Here is a 20610-nt window from a genome sequence, read left to right on the forward strand (position 1 = left end):
AGATCTATCCTGAAGTATAACGCTTTCAGTGATAGCATAATATCCATAGCCTGCAAGGAAGGCCAGTTAATACAACTATTATTCAAATTTATAAACCAACCACTAGGGCCAAAGATGAAGAAATAGAACATTTTTATCAGCTGCTGCAGTCTGAAATTGATCGAACAGGCAATCAAGATACATTGATAATTACTGGCGATTGGAATGCAAAAGTTGGAAACAAAGAAGAAAGATCAGTAGTTGGAAAATATGGCCTTGGTGATAGAAACAATGCCAGAGATCAAATGATAGAATTTTGCAAGACCAACGACTTCTTCATTGCAAATACCTTCTTTCACCAACATAAACGGCGATTATACACATGGACCTCGCCAGAAGGAACACACAGAAATCAAATTGACTACATCTGTGGAAAGACAATGGAAAAGCTCAATATCATCAGTCAGAACAAGGCCAAGGGCTGACTGTGGAACAGACCATCAATTGCTCATATGCAAGTTCAAGCTGAAACTGAAGAAAATCTGAGCAAGTCCACGAGAGCCAAAATATGACCTTGAATATATCCCACCTGAATTTAGAGACCATCTCAAGAATAGATTTGACAAACTAAACACTGGTGACCAAAGACCAGACGAGCTGTGGAATGACATCAAGGACATCATTCATGAAGAAAGCAAGAAGTCACTGAAAAGACAGGAAAGAAACAAAAGACCAAGGTGTATGTCAGAGGAGACTCTGAAACTCGCTTTTGAGCGTCGAGCAGCTAGAGCAAAAGGAAGAATTCATGAAGTAAAAGAACTGAACAGAAGATTTCAAAGGGCCTCTCGAGAAGACAAACTGAAGTATTATAATGACATGTGCAAAGAGTTGGAGATGGAAAACCAAAAGGGAAAAACATGCTCGGCGCTTCTCAAGCTGAAAGAACTGAAGAAAAAATTCAAGCCTGGAGTTGCAATAGTGAAGGATTCCATGGGGAAAATATCAAACGATGCAGGAAGCATCAAAAGAAGATGGAAGAAATACAGAGTCATTATACCAAAAAGAATTAGTCGATATTCAACCATTTCAAGAGGTGGCATATGATCAGGAACCGAGGGTACTGAAGGAAGAAGTCCAGGCTGCTTTGAAGGCATTGGCGAAAAACAAGGCTCCAGGAATCGATGGAATATCAATTGAGCTGTTTCAACAAACAGATGCAGCGCTGGAGGTGCTCACTCATCTCTGCCAAGAAATATGGAAGGCAGCTTCCTGGCCAACTGACTGGAAGAAATCCATATTTATGCCTATTCCCAAGAAAGGTGGTCCAACCGAATGTGGAAATTATAGAACAATATCATTAATATCACACCCAAGCAAAATTTTGCTGAAGATCATTCAGAAATGGCTGCAGCAGTATATCGACAGGGAACTGCCAGAAATTCAGGCCGGTTTCAGAAGAGGACGTGGAACCAGGGATATCATTGCTGATGTCAGATGGATCCTGGCTGAAAGCAGAGAATATCAGAAGGATGTTTACCTGTGTTTTATTGATTATGCAAAGGTATTTGACTGTGTGGATCATAACAAACTATGGATAACACTGCGAAGAATGGGAATTCCAGAACCCTTCATTGTGCTCATGAGGAACATTTACATAGTTCAAGAGGCAGTTGTTCGGACAGAACAAGGGGATACTGATTGGTTTAAAGTCAGGAAAGGTGTGCATCAGGGTTGTATTCTTTCACTGTACCTATTTAATCTGTATGCTGAACAAATAATACGAGAAGCTGGACTATATGAAGAAGAACAGGGCATCAAGATTGGAGGAAGACTCACTAACAACCCGCGTTATGCAGATGACACAACCTTGCTTGCTGAAAGTGAAGAGGACTTGAAGCACTTGCTAATGAAGGTCAAAGACCACAGCCTTCAGTATGGATTACACCTCAACATAAAGAAAAGAAAAATCCTCACAACCGGACCAATGAGCAACATCATGATAAATGGAGAAAAGATTGAAGTTGTCAAGGATTTCATTTTACTTGGATCCACAATCAACAGCCATGGAAGAAGCAGTCGAGAAATCAAAAGACGCATTGCATTGGGCAAATGTGCTGCAAAGGACCTCTTCAAAGTGTTGAAGAGCAAAGATGTCACCCTGAAGACTAAGGTGTGCCTGACCCAAGCCATGGCATTTTTAATCGCATCATATGCATGTGATAGCTGGACAATGAATAAGGAAGACTGAAGAACAGCTGACGCTTTCGAATTGTGGTGTTGGAAAAGAATATTGAATATACCATGGACTGCCAAAAGAACGAACAAATCTGTCTTAGAAGAAGTACAACCAGAATGCTCCTTAGAAGCAAGGATGGCGAGACTGCGTCTTACATACTTTGGACATGTTGTTAGGAGGGATCAGTCCCTGGAGAAGGACATCATGCTTGGCAGAGTACAGGGTCAGCGGAAAAGAGGAAGACCCTCAACAAGGTGGATTGACACAGTGGCTGCAACAATGAAGCTCAAGCATAACAACAATTGTAAGGATGGCACAGGACCGGGCAATGTTTCATTCTGTTGTGCATAGGGTCGCTATGAGTCGGAACTGACTCGATAGCACCTAACAACAACAACAACATGACTTCTTGCTTTATTTGTGTTCCCTCCTTCCCACTTCCTGCTCTCACAGTTTTCTGGGGACTGCCTCCTCTGAATAAATGAAGACAGATGGGAAGGTAGTGGTTCATATTGTGGACCTATACAGAGATGCAACTAAAACCCTGGCGCAAGGACTCTCAGAGTGCCACAACGCCAGAATTACATTTGGGATAAAATGAATCCAAAAAGAATTGGAAGCAGGAACATAAATATATGTACACCGATGTTCACTGCAGCACTATCCACAATAGCCAAAAGGTGGAAACAACCTAAATGTCCATCAGCAGATGAATGGATAAATAAAACGTGGTACATACATACAATGAAATATTACTCAATCATAAGAGAAATGAAGCCCTCATAAGTGCTACAACATGAACCTTGAAAATATCATACTGGGTGATATAAACCAGTCACAAAAGGACAAATATTTTATGATCCCACTTGTAGGAAATATCTAGGACAGGCAAGTGTATACAGACCTAAGTTTATTAGTGGTTACCAGAGGTGGGTGGGAAGGAGGTGGAAAGGAGGACTCCTTGCTTAGGGGACGATGAGCTTCTGTTAAGGGTGATGGGAAAATTTGGAAACAGGTAATGGCGATGGTTGCCCAACATGATGAACACAACTAATGTCACTGAGTTGTGCACGTGAAGAATGTTGAAATGGCAAACGTTTTGTTGCATGTACATTTACCACAATTTAAAAAAAAAAAAAAGGCCATGTGATCACTGTATGCCCTGTAGGGTCAGCCATTATAATCACAATGTATAAAAAGCCCTATATGACAACTTCAGGGCAGCACAGTGTTTAAAGAAGCATAGCCCAGGAGCTTCTAGTCTTCACTCTTGCATTCTTCAAATATTAAATAATATCCACAGGAACTCATTAAAACTTCCAGGCGTGCCTTTCTCTGCTTTCCCAAAATATCCCTATCTCTATCACCCAGCCCTACCAGCCTGGTACCTCAATGGCCTCTACCCTCCTTGGTCTCAAAGAAAAAGCTGTTGGCACCTCTGCCTCCCACTTGGCCCCAGGGTAATCGCAGTTCTTCTAGGCTTTCTGTTTTGTTCAGGAGACTCCATATGAGTGTTTGATCCTTTCTTGGGAGGGGAAAGGAAGAAGGCAAGTGGGGGGTGGGTGAAAGAAAGCTGTGGTTTTCATCTCACCATATAGTCCAGAATTGAGTGGAATAGGAGGAATGGGGTGTTGAAGTTTATGGAAAAGAAACTCAGGAGACTAGAGCACAAAGCATTATTACTGTGGGGACACAGTAGAGTGCAAAGTACTCTTCTAAAACATGTCTTCCTTCTCAAGTTCCAAAACTCTTGCAGAGACCCTAGGTTCCCACTGGGGGTGTCATAGATTGAATTATGTCACCCAAAAATATGTATATTAACTTGGTTAGGCCATGATTCCCAGTATTGTGTGGTTGTCCTCCATTTTGTGATTGTAATTTTATGTTAAAGATGACTAGGGTGAGATTGTCACACCCTTACCAGGTCACATCCCTGATCCAATGTAAAGGGAGTTTCCCTGGGGTGTGGCCTGCACCACTGTTTATCTCTCAAGAGATAAAAGGAAAGGGAAGCTAGCAGAGAGGGGGGATCTCATACCACCAAGAAAGAAGCACCAGGAGCAGAGCAGATCCTTTGGACCTGAGGTTCCTGCGCAGAGAAACTCCTAGTCCAGGGGAAGATAGAGGAGAAGGGCCTTCCTCCAGAGATGACAGAGAGAGAAAGCTTTTTTTTGGAGCTGATGCCCTGAATTTGGACTTCTGGCCTACTAGACTGTGAGAGAATAAATTTCTCTTTGTTAAAGCCATCCACTTGTATTTCTGTTATAGCAGCACTAGATGACTAAGACAGGGGGACAAACTCATCTTGTGTGCAAGAGTTCGCATAGAGGGTATCTAAAGCATATGTCACATTGCAGATATGACACTAACAACCTCCACACCTCCACCTCTTCCACAGCTGCCACCAGCCATCAGCACCACTTGCACAGCAGCTTGGGTGCAAGTTACTCTCTTTCCTTCTGGAAAAAATAATTGTAAATACAAAAAATGTATAGAACAACCGTGGTTGCAGACCCTAAATTCTCATAAAAAGACCAGACTTAATGGTCTGACTGAGACTAGAAGGACCCCAGTGGTCATGGCCCCCAGACCTTCTGTTGGCCCAGGACAGAAGCCATCCCCGAAGCCAACTCTTCAGACAGGGATAGGACTGAACAATGGGTTGGAGAGGGATGCTGGTGAGGAGTGAGCTTCCTGGACCAGGTGGACACTTGAGACTATGTTGCCATCTCCTGCCTGGAGGGGAGATGAAAGGGTAGAGGGGGTTAGAAGCTGGCAACATGGACATGAAAAGAGAGAGTGGAAGGAGGGAGCAGCCTGTCTCATTAGGGGGAGAGCAATCGGGAGTATGTAGCAAGGTGTATATAAGTTGATTTGTAAACTTTCACTTAAAGCACAATAAAAATTATAAAATATATAGAGAGAGAATAAAATTAACACTAAAAATGGGTAATTTTTAGCATTTTGTCTTGTGATTTAGTCTTTTTTATGATTTTATTGAGTCAGGAAGACATTTGCATGGTTCAAAATATATTGAAAATCTCCCTGTCACTGCTATTGCCCAGACACCCAGTTCCTTGTCCCAGAGGCTACCATGTTACAAGTATTTTTTAAATAAAAGAAATAAAACAATACAGACATAGTTGAAGTCTCCTTTCTCCCCATCCCCCCCTTCCCTGTTCCCTAGAGGCAACCACTATCATGAATTTGATATTGCTCCAATGCCTTTTTATGGCTTTTACATACTTACGTATGAATTGATGAACAATAGAGAGTACTGTACTGTGTTCTTTTGGTAATATCCATCAACGGTATCATACCTTTAAGCACTATGCTATGCTGCCAGGTCATTCCTTTTAACTGCTATATGATATTCTATTCTATAGCTATGCTGTTTTATTCACCCATTTTCCTGTTAGTGGACACATGAATTCTTTCCAATTTTTCAATAATATGAACAATGGCACCACTATGCTGTTTTCTACATTAAAAATAACTTTTAGGGCCATTTCTTCCTAGATTAACCTATAAATTCAAAATAATCCAATCAAAACCTATTGGGATATTTTATGAAAATTGGCAAATTAATTCTAAAGTTTATCTGGAGGAGAAAGTAAGAATTGGCAACAATTTCTTGAAAGAAATGCAAGGAAGCGTGCCCTTCAGTTTTATAATCTGCCTATTTTCACATAGTGTATTATGCATGGGGGAGGAAGGATCAGCCAGGAGCTTCTGGGAAAGAGGAGGTGATTCTTCTTTCCCTGAACTTTTTTCTATCCAGACGTTAGAAATGCTGCAGCCACCTTACTACCAGCCTGAGAATGTGGCCAGCACATGAATGTCCAAACAAGAAGAATCAAGAGAAGCCAGGCTAAACCCAAAAACCAAATCCATTGCCATCGAGTTGATTCCGACTCATAGTGACCCTATAGGATGGAGTAGAGCTGCCCCATAGAGTTTCCAAGGAGTGGCTGGTGGATTCAAACCACTGACTTTTTGGTTAGCAGCCGAGCTCTTAGCCACTGTGCCACCAGATCGTGAAATACCACATCCAGAGCCAGTCTTACCTATAGACTTGTTATTTGGAAAACAAACATCCTCGATTATATACTCCAATTTAAAGGTGAGGAAGGAGTGCAGGAAGCCTTGTCATATTACTTGCAGCCAAAATCATCCTAATACAATGTCCTATAATAACATTGGTTTAATTGGCCCTCTACTGTTGAGGTTTTAACATTTCTTATTACATCCTCCCAAACAAAATGCTGCAAGGAACATCCTTGTTGCTAAATCTCTATGCAAGGCTATGATTGTGTTCTTAGGACAGATTCCTAAATAATTCCTATACAAGTAGAACTTTGAGATTACTCAACACAGAATACGGAAGGAAAAAAAAAAAGATTTGTCCGATAGGAAACAGTGTAAAAAAATACTAACTCTGCAGGGAAAATATAGAAAATCAAAATCATCTCTGATCCCTAATCCCAGACCCAACATCTCCTGCTTCACATAGAGCCTCCAGAGGGCTGGCATATCTTTCTGCCTTGGGCCCCAAGTCCTCTACTCTATTCTCTACCAGTAGGATACAAATTACAACAGTAATAATAATCCACCCAAATTAAGCAATCATTCTGTGCAACAAGGTTTTCATACATTATCTCATTTAATCAACATAAAAATCTTATTAAAGAGATACTGTCATTACTCCTATTTTACAAATAGGAGAACAAAACTTTGGGAGAGTTGGTGACTTGTCCAGGATCACAGTGCTATGTGAAGGAGCTAGGATTCCAACTTGGGTTTTACTATTCTCACTCTTGGTTCTCTGACCTTTCTCAGAGTCTTTGCTGAAAGTTCTATCTCCAGACTTTCCTACCCAGTTTTCCTCCTCTGTCGTGCATTATTTTAGTCAACGTTAAAAGAAAAAACATTACCAGAAGTTTCAAAGAATAGACTCCAGAGTTGGTAGGACTAGTACACATCTATCCTCAGCAGTGTAACCTGTTCACTCAGTTACTTGGAGGTTCAGGCTCACCTGGAAGGATAGCGTGGTCTTAGTGGATCTGGGCAAGGGAAAATATTTCCCAGGAACTTCCCTGCATCATCACATCACTATCCCTCCTCTTTCAGATCTAAGTCAAAACCCTCAGTGGATACTACCAAAGGCCACACACAAAGATCTCCTATAGAAGACACTGTGGTTGCCTCTGAGCAATCATTCTCCCCTTTGCATTCCCCCAAAGCCTCTGATTTCCGCTGGAGATTCATATGGTTCCCGGGAAGATGGTTCCATCCAGCTAGAGGGGGTATCCAATGCAACTTAGACTAAACCCTACACAAAGTGAGTGATTCAGGGGCAGCTAGGGACCTGGGTTAATCCAGGTAGAGTGACTCTCAGCACTTTTCCTGGGACGACTATGACAAAGATAATCTCCCACTAGATGGAACTGAGGAAACTCACTGTCCTGATAGCAGCTGATCACCATCTTGGTACCCAGAGGGAAGCCTTGGGATGAAGCTGACCGTCATGGATGGAAGACACAGCAAAGACAAAGAAAGATGTCGGATTCCTTGAGGACATCATTCAAACAGTGGATCAAGTCTCACCCCACCCCAATACTGCCTTTCCTCTGAACTTTTCAAATGCATGAGCTAATAAATTCTCTTTATCGCTTAGGCCAAATTTGGTCAGGATATTTGTTAATTATAACTAAAATTGTCCTAACTAGTACCTCCCGTCTCTGGAGCTCTCTAGTACAAAACTTGGATCACAGTCTCCTAATAATAGTAAAGTTAACACTTACATTCCCCTTTGTTGTTGAGTCAATTCCGACTCATAGCGACCCCATAGGACAGAGGAGAACTGTCCCATAGAGTTTCCAAGGAGCAACTGGTGGATTCAAACTGACAACCTTTTGGTTAGCAGCCATGGGTCTCAACCACTACACCACCTAGCACTTATTATATCCCAGGCACTGTCCTCAGCACTTTACGCATTTTGATGCATTTAACCCTCATAAAAGTCCTATGAGGTAGTTTTTTTTTTTTTTTAATCATTTTTAATGCAGAAAGTGAGGTACCAAAAAGGCTAAATAACTTTACCAAAGCCACTGGGTGGCAGAGCTTAGATGCATAGCCAGCCAGACCCTCTGGCTTACCAATCTGACAGCTACTCACCCACTGCAGTCCTGGGTTCTCTTCTTCAGGCAGTTCAACAGCATTCATAGTGGACTGATGAAGTTCGGAATAAGATGTGGGTGGGAAATACGCAAATGTGCATTTTCCACTTCATTTTTAGTGAACCTGAAGGCACCTGTGTCAGTTTCCATTCCCCAAATCCAGCTGAGAATTAAGACGGTGCCACTTTCCAAGGTCACTGATGAAAGTTCTTCTGCCAGATTATTTCTCAGCTACTGACAGTGGTTGCCTACAGCTGGGTCGATATTTTCGTGTTGACTCATAATCCTGTGTGTCAAGATCACTGAAAAATAAATGCCAGGATTTTTTCTTGATGTTCTAGCTCCTGCTTTGATTTTAGACACAAAATCTGAAGTTTATCTCTCAGGTACTACGTGTGCAGAATTCAAGAGGTGTAAATTTATATAGAATTTATTCACATAAACATGGAAAGATGCTCGACAATTGTGCTTTTGAAGCAAAGCATCCCATGGCTCATCTTCATTTTACTGAGGTGGATGTGGAAGCTTCAATCGATGGCACTTGGTTTCCCAATTATACCTTTATCTCCCTGCCAAATACTCTTAAGATTTTCATTGGGGTGGGGAGTCAGAGTGCTGCAAAAATTCTCTTTGCTATTAGAAATCAGATGCTTGTGATGTTTTAGATGAATAATAATCTGGTTAACGGAACTGAGTAGGCACCATTTCTTTATTAATTTATCTGCTCTCGCTTTGGCTTTTTTTTTTTAATTTTTATTTCTATTTATTAATTTAACCATGAGATGTACTCAAGAAACGAAAGAAAAAAGAAGATGTGTGCCTTACTTCCGAGTTCAAAAGACCAGCTGGTGGAAAATCATAGTCCATCACAGCTCCAAGTCTGCGATGAGCTATGTTTGAATATGTACATTTTGAAGTGAGCCAGAAACCTTTCCCTGGGAACCAGGTGAAGAAAAGAAAACTCCTATTATTCTTTCCCTATGCAAATGATGATTCCCAGAGTGGTCTGTTGGATTAGTCCAATTCTTCCCTTGGATCCAGATCTTTGATGAGGGTACTTGAGTTTGCCTTCTAACAATGTAGGATTAACCTTGTTAGTCTGAACTACGTAATTGGCTATTTGCTGCTGCTGCTGCTGCTGCTGCTGCTGCTGCTGCTCCTGCTGCTCCTGCTGCTGCTCCTGCTGCTCCTGCTGCTGCTCCTGCTCCTGCTGCTCCTGCTCCTGCTGCTCCTGCTGCTGCTGCTCCTGCTGCTGCTGCTGCTCCTGCTCCTGCTGCTCCTGCTGCTGCTGCTCCTGCTGCTGCTGCTGCTCCTGCTCCTGCTGCTGCTGCTGCTCCTGCTCCTGCTGCTGCTGCTCCTGCTGCTGCTGCTGCTCCTGCTCCTGCTGCTGCTGCTGCTCCTGCTCCTGCTGCTGCTGCTCCTGCTGCTGCTGCTGCTCCTGCTGCTCCTGCTGCTCCTGCTCCTGCTGCTCCTGCTGCTGCTGCTCCTGCTGCTCCTGCTCCTGCTGCTCCTGCTGCTGCTGCTCCTGCTGCTGCTGCTGCTCCTGCTCCTGCTGCTCCTGCTGCTCCTGCTGCTCCTGCTCCTGCTGCTCCTGCTGCTGCTGCTCCTGCTGCTCCTGCTGCTCCTGCTCCTGCTGCTCCTGCTGCTGCTGCTCCTGCTGCTGCTGCTGCTCCTGCTCCTGCTGCTGCTGCTGCTCCTGCTCCTGCTGCTCCTGCTGCTCCTGCTGCTGCTGCTGCTGCTCCTGCTCCTGCTGCTGCTGCTGCTCCTGCTCCTGCTGCTGCTGCTCCTGCTGCTGCTCCTGCTGCTGCTCCTGCTGCTCCTGCTGCTGCTGCTCCTGCTGCTGCTGCTGCTCCTGCTCCTGCTGCTCCTGCTGCTGCTGCTCCTGCTGCTGCTGCTGCTCCTGCTCCTGCTGCTGCTGCTGCTCCTGCTCCTGCTGCTCCTGCTGCTCCTGCTGCTGCTGCTGCTGCTCCTGCTCCTGCTGCTGCTGCTGCTCCTGCTGCTGCTCCTGCTCCTGCTGCTCCTGCTGCTGCTGCTCCTGCTGCTGCTGCTGCTCCTGCTCCTGCTGCTGCTGCTGCTCCTGCTCCTGCTGCTCCTGCTCCTGCTGCTCCTGCTGCTGCTGCTGCTCCTGCTCCTGCTGCTGCTGCTGCTCCTGCTCCTGCTGCTCCTGCTGCTGCTGCTCCTGCTGCAGTAGGGTTCAGACTTCATCCCCTCTTGTTTTCAAAGCCTTTGGCCAAAAGGAGAACTAAAGAAGGCATTCCTGGAAGCTAGAAGAAAGGCACTAGCCTTAATGCAGCCACAAGTACGAAAAGCAATCCTATTTTTTTGGTTAGTAATATACACTTCAATTTATAAGCAAGTTGAAATCTGTCTGGGAAACAGATTTTATTTTGAACCATGAAAAAAAAATCACTTCTCAGACCTTCCTTTATTAGTCAGTGTCCACATGTAGGCCAAACATAAATAGATATAAAGCAGGACTAGTTATTGAAACTTCACTAAATGCTAAGTTCTAAACAAGAGGCTTCAACATTTGTTATCATAGCTTAACCGATAAAAGCTCATGGAATATTATCCATTTTAAAGAGAAGAAACTTAGAAGTTCAATTCCAGCGAGTAACAGATACAGGCTTCTACCTGTTTCTGTCAGGTTGATTCTGACTTATGGCAACTCCATTGTGTTACAGGGTAGAACTGAGCTCCATAAGAATTTCTTGGCTGTAATCTTTTTTTTTTTTTTTTTAATCTTTGTGGAAGCAGATCACCAGGCCTTTTTTCTATGGTATCGCTGGGTGGGTTTGAACCATCAACCTTTCTGTTAGCAACCCAGAGCAAACCGTTTGCCCCACCGAGGAGCCTTGCAATTTATGCCCTTTCTGCTACCATGGTGCTTTTCTGGAACCATCAGAAAGCCAATGTGCATGCTGATGCATATTTGATAACAAAACACATGGGGGGGGGGGGGGTCAGTGACTTCAGCACCATGGACAAGTCTGAGACAGAGCTCAGCGTGGAGGTTGTTCTCTCCCATTTTCAAATAGCCATAGAAGCCAGGCGTATTTGCAGAACTGGAATTTACCCATATTTAAAGTTCCAGAATTACATATATTATGCAGTAGGTAGTAGGAAGAGGAATATAACCTGAGTTATAGAAAGGCAATTAATAAAGATTCCATGCTTTAAAATCTGATTCTTAAAAATGTACAGGCTGAAAACCTGACAAGTCTGGACTTTGTATGTCAGCCTTGGGTATGTGCAACGGACCAGTGTGGGGCACTCAAACCGACAACACAAACTCAAGATGCCAACAGAAGAAAAGGACTCAATCAGGACTGGGATATTGCCCTTCGGTATTTTATTAATGCTTTAGTGTAAAGTGATTGGTAGGAAACACTACCCAAGACTATGGTGCTATCTTTATAGGTATAATTTCTTTGCAGCTTAATGTACAACTATATAAACTAGATCATCTATTCCTTACTGTAGATTCAGCCATTCTCAGATAATTATTGGTAATCTTTTAGAGTTCCATGTTTAAAGATCCAGGTGAGAGAAGGGTTCCAGGAATCAGGGCTGCTGCTTCTACTTCTGTTGCTAAATAGTGATCAGATCCAATTGACAATTGCTCTGAAAATTCTGACACTCAGCGGAAAAACCAGGTGTGCAGTGTGAACTCTTCCCCAACAAGTTTCATTCTTGTTTGACTGTTCCACGTGTTAAACAAGTAATATATTGAGACTAAAGTGCCGAGTACAAGATTTATTATAAAGCATTCACTAACTTACAAAGAAATATGCTTGAAAGCCTAATTCCTTCATAGATAACTCAGACATTAAAATGTGTGCCTTTCCATTATTCTTCCAACCTTTGTAAGATGCTGGAAGGGAATGGACAAGGGTATATAGACAACAGAGACTATTTTGTACCTTTAATGATTGATGGCAGAAGAAGATGTCATATTTTTCTAAAACCCACTTCATCTTAGAAAAGCTTCAATAGTTTGTATATACTCCTGATTTCCTTTTTATTGAAAACGTATCTTTTCCAAGGCCAACTCCAGATATATTAGCCCCATGCCTGTCATTGTGCTTTTTGTTTTTTGTTTCTTGGGGTTTTTTTGTTTTTTGTTTTTTGCTTGTTTTTTGACGCATTCTCATGAGTCACTTGCACACCTTCAGAGTGTAAACTTTGGAGAAAGAGGCTTTATTTTGTTTTATGCAAAACCTTTGACTCCGATAATGTGCAGTTCACACCTTTGGTGTCAGATTGTAAAAATGGCATGGTGATAGGGGCGTCATCAGACTGCCTCATCTATCCTCACAAGTGGGAAGAGAGAGAATCAAGATCAACATTAGCCCAAGGCTGATGATTCCTATGAGGTGGAGGTCAAACATACCTCCACCATCCAATCTTTTTACCAATTCTGGCACCATCCGTGCCTCCCACGGAACTCTACTTCTCTGCTGGGTTTGATAATTCATTGCAATGGCCACACAGAACTCACAAACCATACTTACAGTTATGTGGTTTGTTAGGGAAGTAGCAGGTTACAACCTGGGATCAGGATCAACAGGCTACAACTCGGGATCAGGATCAGGAAGCCTGTAGGCAAAGTCTCTCTTCTTCAGTGCAGGGCAGCTCTCAGGTCCTCTTAGCTATGCAGGACTTCTCTCAGCCCCCTTAGAACAGGCTCCTCTCAGCCCCCTCAAGACGGGCTCCTCTCGGCCCCCTCAGGACAGGCCTCCACTCTTGGCCCTCAGGCTTTGACCCTGCTCAGGCCTAACCTCTTCCTTTCTTGGGCAAGTGTTACAAAGCTCTTTAGTTCTCCCAATAAATGCCTGGAGGCACTCCATTCTGCCAGTAAGCCTCTGCCCAGAAGCATTCAGCTCTCTCATTCCTTGGCTTGGCTCACGCACTGTAGCTGCCTTGCTCCATGGGCTGGGAAGCCCGTCGTGCCGTCTCGCACTGGTCTCCTGGTTCTGCTGCCAACATTTCTCTGCCACTGCTTCTCGCCATCTTGTACCACCTGTAGTGTTTCACCTCTCTGTCCCCTAGGTCTAGGAGGTTCTCAGAGCAGGGACCCCGGTGCAAAGGACACGCTTCACTCCCGGTTCTTCTTTCTCGATGGTAGTGAGGTCCCCCCTCTTTTTAAGCCTAGTGGAATGGAAAAACTGACCAATCACTTCATTAGGGTTCCTTATACCTTATTTTCATGGTCCCACCTCTACAAGTTTCCATGTATCTTATTTGCATTATTAGCAGGCTGTCCAATCCCCTTGGAGGCCCATAAGCACCTTATATGCATAGTAGCACTCAATCATTCTATGGGTGTCACAAGACCATAATGAGAAAGGCTATATAAAGGTGATTCATCATACCGCACAGATAAATAACAAGCACATTTGGATGTGAAGTCTTACAACGAGCCTTGTTTCTCTTGAGCTGCTAACATCATTAAACTTATGACATTGCTGGATTGGTAGAGCTATACATCTCTTTTCTATTTACTTAATATTTGAATTGACTGGCATGTGCTTTTAATGTGGAAATCATATTACGGTGCTCAAATACCTTATGCTCTGAACAAGATAATTAGCTGTAGAAACCAAATGAGATTTTATCCATTGCCATTGTCCTCTGTTTTCCTTGACATGTTCATCCCACCTACTGGCAAACCATATTTGGGTGTCAGAACAACTCTGAAATACCAGCACCATATTTTGTAATTGCAAAGCTAACACCTATTAATAATAAAATTGCAAACAAGCAGAGCACCATTAAAAATTCAAGGTGATTATTTTTTAATGATTATATTACTTTCTGTGTATGACAGTATACAAAGCATAGGGTATTGTCTTTCTCAAGAGTGAATTCTAGTGAATTTCTAAGCCCAGGACCATAAGGGCAGAAGTAATATCTTTCCCATCAATATAACAGTAATTCATGTCTTGGAAAGCAGCAAGTTGGGTAATAGAAAAGGATTCCTCACTCATTCCTCATCTTATCCCAAACACTTTTAAGCTAATTATATGAAGAATGCATGATGAATCAAAGTCCCTGAGTAGTGCAAAAAGTTAAGGCACTCGACTGCTAACTGAAAGGTTGGAGGTTTGAGTCCACCCAGAGGTGCCTCAGAAGAAAGACCTGATGATCTACTTCCAAAGACTCAGCCTATGAAAACCTGTGGAGCACAGTTCTACTCTAACTCACATGGGGGCACCATGAGTCAGAATTGACTCAACAACAACTGGTGGTTGCTCCCAGGGCTGGGTCAGGGGATAAGACAACAGAATCCCAATCCTAGTGTCATTGATGGTTGGGTTTACATATACTTTAAAATCTCTCTCAATTTAAGTTTATCCTAGAACCATGAGCTGTTAGAGAGACCACCTAGTAACCTAACCCCCTCGTTTTTAGGTGAAGAAACTATGGCTCAGTTAATGTAATAGATCAGCCCAGCACCATCCTCCTTGATTCTGTGTGGCTTGTTTAAGTTCAGTCCCATACCATGCTACATAGCAGGTCTCCAAAAACATCTTAGAATTCACTTTCTTGGTCCCAGGCTACCTGCCCTGACCCAATTTGAGCTCCACAACCTAATCCTCTTTTAACCCATCACCGCTTTTTCTTATCTCACTGCCTTCAACTTCAACAGCAAAATTATTTCCCTTTAAGTTGTTCTGTTAAATCGCAATAGCTGGGAGGTATAATACCTTATTATCTAACCATGTCTACCATTTATTGAATGTTTTTAATGCTACAGGCACTACATTAAGCATGCTGCAAACACTCTTATACGTAATCCTCACAACACTATGAGATTGGTATTATTATACAGATAGGGAAACCAGTGTTCAGAGAGAATAATTACTTAGCTCAAGATCACACGGCTGGTAAGGTAAGGTAAGGTAAGGTTGCACAGCCCATACCAGGATTTGAACCTACCTCTGTCTGATGCTCTTACCCACTGTGCTTACGGCCTGTCATTTCCTCCTGAGCATCTGGTCATTCATTCAACACACATCTTTTGAACATCAAATATGCCGGAAACAGTGCTGGAATAACAGGGAATACAGAGATGAAAGAACAACTTGAGGCATTGGAGGCAGCGGCGACCGTGAAGACACTTGAGATCCCAGAGTAGTATTTGCTTGCCTGGCCTGGTCACATCAATACCAAGGGGCTTACCAATAGGCAAATCCCTGGACTCTTCGAGGCCATAACAAATTAGTCCTGGTCTGAAGAGGGCATTTTTCCAACCCTTAAACCAAAAACCCACTGCCGCCGCATCTACTAATTCTACAAACTCTAAATATTTCTTTCAGAATTTCCTTCCAGCTCTAGTTGGTTTTCCCCCTGCAGCTCCTGCTGTACAGCAGTTGCAGGCACTCTTCAACTACATCTGTACATCTAGGAAAACATGGGTTTTTTCCCCCTGCACACCTTGACGGGATGCTCAGCAATTCCATCCTTTCTCTGTTTTTATTTGTTATGGACTTGCACTCCGTGGGTACTCTATAAATTGCTAATGTTTGCAGAATTTGGTTCTCTGGCAACTTCTCCACCTCTCCCCTCATTAGCCAACTGACAATGCAGCGGCTGTTCTTCCCTTCACATTTGAACACTGGGCTCATGCTTTCCTCTTTTAAATTACTTCTGCTGTCAGCTCATTTAGCAGCATCACTCATCCATAAGTTTGAGGTTCGCTTTTTGTTGTTGTTGTTTTGTTTCTTCCTTCAACAAAGTTTTTGAAGATCAGGTTCAGGGCTTATCATGCTGTGTTCTGGTCATTTGGCACTTGCATCTTGAATGTATTTCATTTACCATATGCTGTTCCTACTGCCTCTTCGTTACCTCAGATTTGAGAAGTGTTTCTGTAATGGGCTATACACATAGGATGGGGAGGAGGACATCTTGCCTTTGGTTCTGATTTCTCATTTGACTTTCCACATTTGTCTTAAGGGGGTTTGTTCAGCTTGAGAAAAACAGCAATCAAAGCAACTAAGAATCTGTGAGATATAAGCAAAGCAAAACAGTTAAACACTACAAAGATAAATTGAATTAAAAAAAATTAAGTCAAATGATTTACTCATAGTAAGAAATTAAAAAGTCGAATAGAAAAGGAATAGTGAAGTATGCAAAGGAAATGCTGACAGCTAAATTACCCTTCAAGTAAAGAGAGATAATCCTCCTGCCAGGCTTTGGAGAAGGAGGTATTCATGCCAGAGCTGGAATTTAAATTCAGATGGCCCTGTATTGGCCCTCGGACCATTATTCGCTTTCCTGTATTCCATTATCAGTTCTTTCTTCATTGCAATAAATGTTTGGATACATTCAGCCAGAGGCTGTTTGGATGACGAGCACATTTCCACAAAGCAGAACAAATAAGCAGGATATCACTGCTGACTATTTCAAGAACTCCATATGGCTGTTTTTAGATGGGGGCTGTCCACCACTGGAGACTGGCTCCCATTTGAAAGGGTGTTCACTTCATCCTGAGACCATCTTTATAAATGAATTATAAAATTCAGATATAATTCTGGCACTCACTTCAGTCTAGTAAAAAAAAAAAAAGAAAGGGGGAGATTTTAATGACTCTGGAAACATTCATATGCATAAAGCTGAAACTAGCAAATATTCATTTTCTTTCTCAGCAGATGATTCTGATAATTAAGGTAAACTATTATAACCCTTTTCAGAGTGCAGGATAGATTGTTCCCAAACATATTGAGAGGAATCATATTGAGCAGCTTGAAACCCAGACAGATCCTTATAGAGAGAAACCTGCCAAGAACAGACTCTCCCACAAGGAAAAAACAAACCTGGGGAAGTCAAAACCCCTGAGTCTGTACCGAGGTTTTAATCTGCCTAGCATGTTCTGCCTGTCTATCTGTATCCTGAGCAAATAATCCAAGAAGCTGGACTATATACAGAAGAACGGGGTATCAGGACTGGAGGAAGATACATTAACAACCTGAGATATGCAGATGACCCAACTTTGCTTGCTGAAAGTGAAGAGGACTTGAGGCACTTACTGATGAAGATTAAAGACTACAGCCTTCAGTATGGATTACACCTCAACATAAAGAAAACAAAAATCCTCACAAGGACCAATAAACAACATCATGCTAAATGGAGAAAATATCGAAGTTGTCAAGGATTGAATTTTACTTGGATCCACAATCAACAGCCATTGAAGTAGCAGTCAAGAAATCAAATGACGTATTGCATTGGGAAAATCTGCTGAAAAAGATCTCTTTAAAGTATTAAAAAGCAAAGATGTCACTTTAAGGACTAAGGTGCTCCTGACCCAAACCAGGGTGCTTTGAATCCCCTCATATGCATGCGAAAGCTAGACAATGAATAAGGAAGATGGAAGAAGAACTGACACTTTTAAATTATGGTGTTGGTGAAGAATATTGAATATACCATGAATTGTCAAAATAATGAACAATTCCGTCTTGGAAGAAATACAGCCAGAGTGCTTCTTAGAGGCAAGAATGGCAAGACTTCTTCTGGCATATTTGGACACCTTAACAAGGGGGCCAGTCCTTGGCGAAGGACATTATGCTTGGTAAAGCAGAGGGTCAGTGAAAGAGAGAGAGACCCTCAACAAGATAGATTGACACAGTGACTGCAACAATGGGCTCAAACATGACAACAATTGTGAGGATGGCGCAGGAACGGGCCATGTTTCATTCTCATGTACAAAGGGTCACTATGAGTCAGAACTGACTCAGTGGTGCGTAACAACAGCAGAACAAGCATGTTCCATGCTGCATCCTTTTAGGATAATTTGCTTGTGTTCTAATTTTTCTCAAAAGTTGATACGCATCTGACCAGTCCTTTTTTAAAGCAGGTGTTTTAATGACTGCATTTGCCAAGTGTCTTGAGCAGGGGTTGGCAAACTTTTTCTGTTAAAGGAGCGTACCTTAGTTATCTAGTACTACTATAACAGAAATACTGCAAGTGGATGGTTTTAACAAACAAATTAATTTTCTCACAGCTTAGGAGGCTAGACGTTTGAATTCAGGGCACCAGCTCTACAGAAAGGCTTTTTCTCGCTGTTGGCTCTGGGGAAAGTCTTTATCCCTCAGCTTTTTGGTAATCTCCATGTGGCTTGTTATGTGCCTTCCCCATCTCTGCTTCTCTTGTTTTCTTGTTTAATCTGTTTTATATCTCAAAAGAGATTGGCACAAGACATACTCTACACTAATCCTGTATCATTAACATAACAAACACAAATGGGATTATACTCACAAGCATAAAGGTTAGGATTTACAACACATATTTTGGGGGGACATAATTCAATCCATAACATTCCACTCTTTGGCCACCAAAAATTCATGTCCTAACCACATGCAAAACACATTCAACCCATCACATCATCCCAAGAGTCTTAAATCAACTGAGTCCAACTTCCATCCTGGGATAAAATTCCTCTTCATCTGTGAACCTGTGAAATCTAGAATACAATTATCTACTTCCAAAGTAAAATGGTGGAACAGGCACAAGGTAGATATTTCCATTACAAATGGGAGAAATTGTAGGGAAAGAAGGGGTAATAGGCACCAAGCAAGTCTAAAACCCAGCAGAACGATTTACATTAGCTCTCAAGGCTTGAAAATAATCCTTTGTTCTCTGAGACCATCTGGACAATGGCCCTGCCCTCCAGACTCTGGGTGCTGGCCACACCCTCTGGATTCTGGGTGGAGGCCTCTCAGCCCTGGGCTTCAGCTTTGCCTTCAAAGCCCACAGTGCTCTTTCAGGTTTGGGCACCCCCATTCTCCTAGTCCCTCTGAGTGGCAACCCTATCCCCTTGGCCCTGGAAGTCCTCATTCTTCTGCCCCTTAAGCATGGCAGCCTCACCCACTCAGCTTTGAGTGGTGGCCCCAACCCCCTGGCACAACCCCACACTCCAGAAATGAGTTGGCAAAAATCCAACTCTTTGAAACCTTCGAGGCTGTCTTAGAAATCTAGTGCTACTAAAACAAAAATACCACAAGTGGATGGCTTTAACAAACAGTGATTTATTTTCTAACAGTTTAGGAGACTAGACGTCCAAATTCAGGGTGCTGGCTCTAGGGGAAGTCTTTCTCTCACTGTCTACTTTGGAGGAAGGCCCTTGTCTCTTTTGAACCCCTGCTCCAGGGCATTATTCATGTAGCTTGGCATTTCTCTTCCCCCACCTCTGCTTTGCTTGTTTCTTTAATCTCTTTTATATCTCAAAAGAGATTGGCTTAATACACTGTATACAAATTCTGCCTCATTAACATAAAAGAGACAACCCATTCCCAAATGAGATTATAACCACAGGCATATTATTGTTGTTAGGTGCCGTGTAGTTGGTTCCAACTCATAGTACCACAGAATGAAACACTGCCTAGTCCTGCGCCATGCTCACCATCATTGTTATGCTTGAGTCCGTTGTTGCAGCCACTATGTCAATCAATCTCATTAAGGATCTTCTTTTTTTCTGCTGACCCTGTACTTCTTCAAGCATGATGTCCTTCTCCAGGGACTGATCCTTCCTGAAAATATGTCCAAAGTATGTAAGACGCAGTCTCACCATCCTTGCTTCTAAGGAGCGTTCTGGTTGTACTTCTTCCAAGACAGATTTATTCATTCTTTTGGCAGTCCCTGGTATATTCAGTATTCTTCATCAACACCACAGTTCAAAGGCATCAATTCTTCTTCAGTATTCCTTATTCATCATTCAGCTTTCACACGCATATGAGGTGATTGAAAATACCATGGCTTGGGTCAGGCTGACCTCAATCTTCAAGATGACATCTTTACTTTTCAACACATTAAAGAGGTCTCCTGCAGCAGATTTGCCCAACACAATGTGCCTTTTGATTTCTTGACTGCTGTTTACGTGGGTGTTTATTGTGGATCCAAGTAAAATGAAATCCTTGACAACTTCAATCTTTTCTCCATTTATCGTGATATTGCTTATTGGTCCAGTTCTGCGGATGTTTGTTTTCTTTATGTTGACGTGTAATCCACACTGAAGGCTGTGGTCTTTGATCTTCATTAGTAAGTGCTTCAAGTCCTCTTCACTTTCAGCAAGCAAGGTTGCGTCATCTGAATATCACAGGTTGTTAATGAGTTTTCCTCAAATCCTGATGCTATGTTCTTCTTCATACACTCCAGCTTCTCAGGTTATTTGCTCAGCACATAGACTGAATAAATATGGTGAAATGGTACAACCCTGAT

This window comes from Elephas maximus, chromosome 4 (genome assembly GCF_024166365.1).
Source record: "Elephas maximus indicus isolate mEleMax1 chromosome 4, mEleMax1 primary haplotype, whole genome shotgun sequence".
Lineage (NCBI taxonomy): Eukaryota > Metazoa > Chordata > Mammalia > Proboscidea > Elephantidae > Elephas > Elephas maximus.